This window comes from Bison bison, unplaced genomic scaffold (genome assembly GCF_000754665.1).
Source record: "Bison bison bison isolate TAMUID 2011002044 unplaced genomic scaffold, Bison_UMD1.0 scf7180017850860, whole genome shotgun sequence".
Taxonomy (NCBI): domain Eukaryota; kingdom Metazoa; phylum Chordata; class Mammalia; order Artiodactyla; family Bovidae; genus Bison; species Bison bison.
The window spans coordinates 141,753-148,660 of NW_011481433.1; the positions used below are offsets into that span (position 1 = coordinate 141,753).

Genomic DNA, 6,908 nt, shown 5'->3' on the forward strand with positions numbered 1-6,908 from the left:
ATGGGGTCACACAGAGTCGGACACGACTGAAGTGACTTAGCAGAGTGGTAAGAGTGGGCATGTTCTCTATTAAGTTGAGAAAGTCCCCCTTTCTGAGACATTTATTTACTTTTTATAATGAACTTTTTATCATGGATTTTGAATACTTTCAAATGCTTTTTTGTGCATCAGATAAAATCATTTGATTTTTCCTTTTTAGTCTTTTAACATGATGGGTTATATTCATTAAATTCCTTGCATATCCAGAATAGATCCTACTTGGTCATCAGTTTAGTTCAGTTGCTCAGTCGTGTCCAACTCTTTGTGACCCCATGGACTGCAGCAGGTCAAGCTTCCCTGTCCATCACCAACTCCCAGAGCTTGCTCAAATTCATGTCCATCAAGTAGGTGATACCATCCAACCATCTTGTTCTCTGTCGTCCCCTTCTCCTCCTGCCCTCAATCTTTCCCAGCATCAGGGTCTTTTCCAATGAGTCAGCTCTTCCTGTCAGGTGGCCAAAGTATTAGAATTTCAGCTTCAGCATCAGTCCTTCCAATGAATATTCAGGACTGATATCCTTTAGGATTGGCAGGTTGGATCTCCTTGCAGTCCAAGGGACTCTCAAGAGTCTTCTCCAACACCACAGGTCTAAAGCATCAATTCTTCAGTGCTCAGCTTTCTCTATAGTCCAACTCTCACATCCATACATGACTAATGGAAAAACCTTGACTAGACAGACCTTTGTCAGCAAAGTCTCTGCTTTTGAATATGCTATCTAGGTTGATCATAGCTTTTCTTCCAATGAGCAAGTGTCTTTTAATTTCATGGCTGCAGTCACCATCTGTGGTGATTGTGGAGCCCAAGAAAATAAAGTCTGTCACTGTTTCCATTGTTTTCCCATTTGCTATGAAGTGATGGAACCGGATGCCCTATCTTAGTTTTTTGAATGTTGAGTTTTAAGCCAGCTTTTTCACTCTCCACTTTCACTTTCATCAATAGGCTCTTTAGTTCCTCTTCACTTTCTGTCATAAGGGTGGTGTCGTCTGCATGCTATTGCTGCTAAGTCACTTCAGTCGTGTCCGACTCTGTGTGACCCCATAGACTGCAGCCCACCAGGCTCCACTGTCCCTAGGATTCTCCAGGCAAGAACACTGGAGTGGGTTGCCATTTCCTTCTCCAATGCATGAAAGTGAAAAGTGAAAGTGAAGTCGCTCAGTCGTGTCCATCTCTTAGCGACCCCATGGACTGTAGCCCACCAGGCTCCTCCGTCCATGGGATTTTCCAGGCAAGAATACTGGAGTGGGGTGCCATTGCCTTCTCCCGTGTCATCTGCATATCTGAGGTTATTGATATTTCTCCCGGCAATCTTGATTCCAGCTATAGTGTATATTTGTTTTTATATGCTGTTGAACTTATTTGCCAACATTTTGTTAAGGATTTCTGCATCTATATTCATGAGAGATATTGGTCTATAGTTTTCTATTTTTTGTAATGTCTTCCTCCAGTTTTGGCATCAGGGTGTTACTAGCTTCATAGAATGAACTGGGAACTTTTCCTCCTCTTCTGTTTTCTGGAACAGATGGGGTAAAATTGGTGATAATTCTTTTTAAACAGTAGAATCCTCAGTGAAGCCTCCTGGGCCAGAGAGTTCTATTTCCTATTAGGTGAATTGCAGTACATTTTTTGTCTGACGAATTTGTCCTTTTCATCTAAGCTGGCAAATGTACATAGAGGTGTTTGTAGTATTTTCTCAGTCGTGTCTGACTCTTTGTGACCCCATGGACTGTTGCCTGACAGGCTGCTCGGTGACCAAGAATACTGGAGTGGGTTGCCATTCCCTTCTCCAGGGGATCTTCCCAATCCAGGGATCAAACCTGGATCACCTGCAGTGTAGGCGGATTCTTTACCATCTGAGCTATCAGGGAAGCCCAGGATTTGCTTACTACCCTCTTAATGTCTAAAGTCTCTAGAATAAAATCCTTTGTTTCCTTATTAGCAATTTTTGTCTTTTTTTTCTTTGCTAGTACTTCTGGAGGAGTGCCGATTTTACCAATTATTTCAGAGCGCCTTCCCTCCTTTATTTACGAGTTTCTCTGCTGCTGTGTTTCGAATGATGCTGATTTATCCTATCTTTATTAATTTCTTACTTCTGCTTGCTCTGAATTCTTTTGTTGTTTTTATGGGTTTTTCAGGTGGGAGTTCAGATGCTGATTTGGGGTTTTTCTTCTTTCCATGCCTAAGCCCTTAGTGCTATAAACTTTCCTCTCAACACTGCTTTGCCTTTAAATCTGCATTTGGGGGCAGCTGCTGTTTGTTCTCACTGGTCTTCCTTTCCCTGTTATCTTTCTCCTGCTGCCTGTGGGTTACTTGGACATGTTTTCAGAATTCCATTTTCATTTTGTTCTGGCCACAGAGTAATACAAATTTAAGGTGCACACACATCAGGGTTGGCTCGTGTTTACAGCTTCTCACGGGTGTGTCTCCCTCTCTACTCAGCTCCAAGTCACCTTAAAGCCCCTCAGTGTGATCTGGGAAAGCAGGGGTCCATCTGGGGGTCTCAGATCCATGAAGACAGGCTCTTTTATTCAACTGCCCATTTTTAGAGGTTTCTGCATCACGTAAACCCACGCAGCCCACGTCGTCCTGAGTCTCCAAATACCCTCAGGCCACAAGCCGCTGCCACGCTCTGTGTCTTGGGGCCCCGTTTCCGCCTCCATTTTAGGCTCTCAATTTCTCAGCATCTCGTTTGCTCTTCCCTGCTTTTAAGAAGATTTTAAAAGACTTTTTTCCCATCCCACTGGTTATCAGCAGGAATTTGGTTTGAGTCACCAAGTTCGTCACGTTCTGGGAAGTCGAAGTGTCAAACTGCCTTGTAAAGCACCCTATGGATGGTGGCTTGTGTAGCCAGGAAGAGAGGTTCACTTACATCGCCTCTGGAGAAGGGTTGTCCTTCCTTGGTGTCCCCTGCAAAGCAGAGTCTGAGTCGACACTTTTTTGCCCAAGTGGCCTATTCTATTAAGTTTCCAGGGAACGAGAGATGGGGGCCCTGGGACAAGGAAGCCGGGGAGGAGGGGAAACTGAGCCAAGGGTGCCTGGCTGTGCTGGGGGAGTGGTGGACGGGGGCTCCATGCTGCCGAGGGCCTGCTGAGCAGAGCGGTCCTCCCGAGCCACAGAAGGGGAATGTTTCTCCTCCAGCTCGCGTCCTGTGGGTCGAGTGTTGTCCAGGGAATGTGAACTCCCTCCCGTGCATTTGAAAGCACTAACCAGAGGGGACCAGGGGTCCAGGACAAGTGGCTGGGAGCCCTGGGGCAGAGGCTGAGAATTTCTGAGCCCCGAGGTCACACAGTCAGGACAGGGTTCCACACAGCTCATTTCTCCACAGGACTGTAGAAGAGCTGGGTCAGGAGGATGCGGGCTTCCCAGGTGGTAAAGAACTCTCCCCTGCCGATGCAGGAGACATAAGAGAGGCAGGTTTGATCCCTGGGTCTGGAAGGTTCTTGCCTGGAGACTCCTATGGATGGAGGAGCCTGGCGGGCTGCGGCTCAAAGCATCGCCAAGAGTCAGACATGACAGAAGTGACTTATTCTGCATGCAGGAGGAAGTGAGCAAGGCCCTGAGAGACGTCTGGACCACAGGGCACATGGTCTGGAAGGTGAGGACATTGAGGATCAGATGGCCCCTCTCTCTACTTGCTCCTGGGGTGGGGCGGTCATCCCCGCTTCTCTCCAGGGCTCCCCTGCCGGCCAGCTCTCTCTCCTCCCTCATAGGTCCGGCCCCTTTCTCTCTCCGGCTTCTTTGAGGGCCGAAGTCACCGCACCTTCATCCCAGCTGTGACTCTAGAGATGCAGGCTTATGGCCTCAGCTCCCACTGCCACCAAGACCCGCCTGCATCCCAGTTCCCAGGAGGATGCTGCTTGGCCCATCTTCTTGACCACGGCCACCCAGGCCACATGCCCCTGGCATCCGAGCAGCCAGCTGCACTTGGTCCAACATGCACCCTGTTCCAGATGGCCTGGGCAGGGGACGGGGGTTGGGACCACGGTGGCCGCACAGAGGGATGGCCGTTTGCCCAGAGGAGCTGCGGGCAGGAAGGCGCTATCCACACAGAAGACACCAAGGCGCAGGCAGGGAGCTTTCATTTTGGTTTTTATTAATTCTCACAACTCCCCACGCGGACAGTGGGAGGAACCGGGTCTGCAGGGTCAGCAGATCCTCTGATGAACAGAATGTGCAACTCTTTCCAGTGTGATTCGTTTTGTTTTGTTTTTTTTTTAATCTGTGAATTGTTGGGTCAATTCCCAACATCATGAAGAGCCAGGTTTTGTTCATCTTGGCGTCCAAATGATGTTTTCGAAATCGGAACTAAAATAAAGCAGTAACAAGACGAAGAAGCAACATCCTGTTTTATGGAGGGTCTGATTAAAAAAAAATCCGTGAGAAAAAACACTCTGTGTGCCGAGTAAACATTTATCCCCCCACCCCCCACACTGTTGGGAGATGGAGTATCTGACCAGGACATGAGAAGACGAGTCTCAGGATGAGCAGATCACCCCTCCCCCTCCCTGAGGCCTTGGCATGACTCATTGGTCACGTTGCCTGGTACCATGCAGTCCCCGCCCTCCTGAGGGCTGCAGCAGACGGAATGTCACCACAGATGGAGAAGAGCTCAATCAAGCACAGGTTTTGGATACCTTGACCCCGAGAGGATGTGCATTTTTAGCAGGTCAGGCGGAGGTGAGTCGTCTGCCTTCCCATTCGCAGATCCGGGTTCATGACCTGGTCCTGAGATCAGGATGCTGGAGGCTGGACTCAGCTCCTGACGCTCTCCTGGAGGTTCTTCCGGTCTCTGGGTGTTGAGAAGGTGGGTGTCGACACGGCCCCCCACAGCCCGCAGCGAGAGCACACGTCTGGGCTGCCCTTCCCAGGACACAGGCTCCCGTGTTGCCACATTTGTGTCCCCTAGAGGTCTGCGGATCGCAGCTGGTCTCCAGGACCCCTGCCTCACAGATGCGGAAACGGGGAAAACAGGCTATTTGCTGTCGTCGTTTTTTTGTGTTATGTTTCATCAAATCAGAGACAGGTCTCCTGGTTCTTTCTGCTTCTATGCACGCAGGCCCCCCCGGCGTGGGCAGGCGTGAGGGTGCCCCTCGCACTCCCCTGGATCCCCACCCGTCACCCTGGCTGCGGTGCTCTTTCCCAGGGGTCATTGTGAAGGTCACTACTTGGCAGTGGGTTATGATGAATGATGCCAGTATGTCCAAAAGGTTCTTTTTTTCTTTTTTTCACCTTGTAAAATTCTGAAATCGTGACAATTGTGAAGGGGGAAACGACACAGCCCGTGCCCTGGTCTCACTCCGGGGGGAAGGACGGGGTTGTGGCGAGGTTGGATCAGCGTTCAGGCACGCTGCTCCTCTGTCATAGCTGGTGGATCTTCAGGTCCCCTCTCTGCACCCCGCACTCTGCCCTGAAGGGCGACTGTCCCCAGCAGGGTGTCCCCAGCAGGAGTCTCAGGCTTCACGGAGCCTCCTTCCTGTCTCTTCCGGGACCCACGGGTGTTTTCCTGCAGCATCCAGGTTCCCAGGTGATGGGCCCTGCAGGGACCGTGCACTGGGGGCACTCGTCTAGGGGGGCCGTTTGCTGAAGGGCTCCCCTTAGAAACTCAAGGCTTGGAACCCGATGGGGTAGGGCGGCTCAGAGGAGGCCTACCCTGCCGGCACCTTCTCTGGGAGCTGCCACAAGCACCTGCTCCAATCACCTGCTGCTCAGAGCCGGGGGAGACGGCCGGCCACGTGGCTACCTCCCCCATGTCCGTTCCTGGGCCCTGAGGCCAGGCACCGTCCCGGCCGCCCTGAGGACCTGGCCCTCCCGGGCACAGCGCTGTTCCTGGAGCCATTCTCCCGCGGTTTCTTTGACCTTCTTGAGCTTAGCCGGGGCTCCTCCAGGAAAGCACCCCTCCTCCAAAGCGCCTTCTCCCAGGGCTCTTATTCTGAGCTCATTCAGATGTCTGACTAAGCCAAGGGTCTCGCGGCCTCTGCCTGCCCCCAGCACCCACGAGTCACTCTGGATGACCTCCTGAGGGGACCAGGCGGGTGGAGGAGGGGCGGGAATGTGGGGGCGGGCTGTCTCTCCCGGCCCATCCCCTCCCCGGCTGAAACTTCACTCTCAGCTGGTTTGAGAACCGGGGACCCAGCCCACTGGCTCAGCTGAGCTTCTGACCACGCACAGAAACTAAAGAACTGTGGGGAGCTGGGGTTGTGCAGAGAAAACCTTCTCCCTGACTTTCTCCGTGGAGGGGGTGGGAGTAGGCACGTGGGAAGGGAGACCCAGCCTCCCTCCTGCTTGGTCCCTGCCCCAAAGCCAATCAGCTGGTTAAAAGATAAACCGGAGAGACACACAAACACTCCGTGGGGTCAGCAGAGCGTGGCGGTGTCCCATGTCTGCTCACTCCGGGACCCTGTGGGCAACCTACGGACAGTGAGCCGAGGCTAGAGACGGTTTTACACAGACGGCCTTGCCGGTTGTCATAAAGCCCCACGAGAAAGGCAGCAGTGGGGTTTTATCCCCACTTCACAGCTGGGGAGACTGAGACCTCAAAGCCAGTTCCCGACGGGGACTGTGTCTGCTTGCTCTGGGGACGTGGTATCACACACGCTGCAAACAACAGCTGTGGACCAACCAGAGGAGAGAGAAGGCACCAGAGAAAATGGAACCAGAACCACCCCGTCTCTCTGGGGCCCCAGCTGTTCACGGCTTGGTGGGCAGGCTGTCTCCTCCGGGGCTCGGGACGGGGGACCTTATTCAGGCCGGGGAGGGTTGGGGCCTCTGTGCCCTCCTCTGTCCTCGTCTCAAGCCTGGAGCATGAGGGCCGACAGCCAGCCCCTGGCCTGGGCCGGCTGCACCCTGCGGGGAGCACAGACAACCCCCTACT

General features: G+C 52.5%; 1 long non-coding RNA gene across 1 annotated transcript in view; it reads left to right on the forward strand.

The window, feature by feature from the left end:
- Nucleotides 1-4,626: 4,626 nt before the first annotated feature.
- LOC104995556 overlaps nt 4,627-6,908 on the forward strand; it is a 4,027-nt gene continuing 1,745 nt past the window's right edge. The window contains exon 1 of the long non-coding RNA XR_826067.1: nt 4,627-4,714. This is a non-coding gene — a long non-coding RNA (uncharacterized LOC104995556). The remainder of the gene's footprint in view (nt 4,715-6,908) is intronic.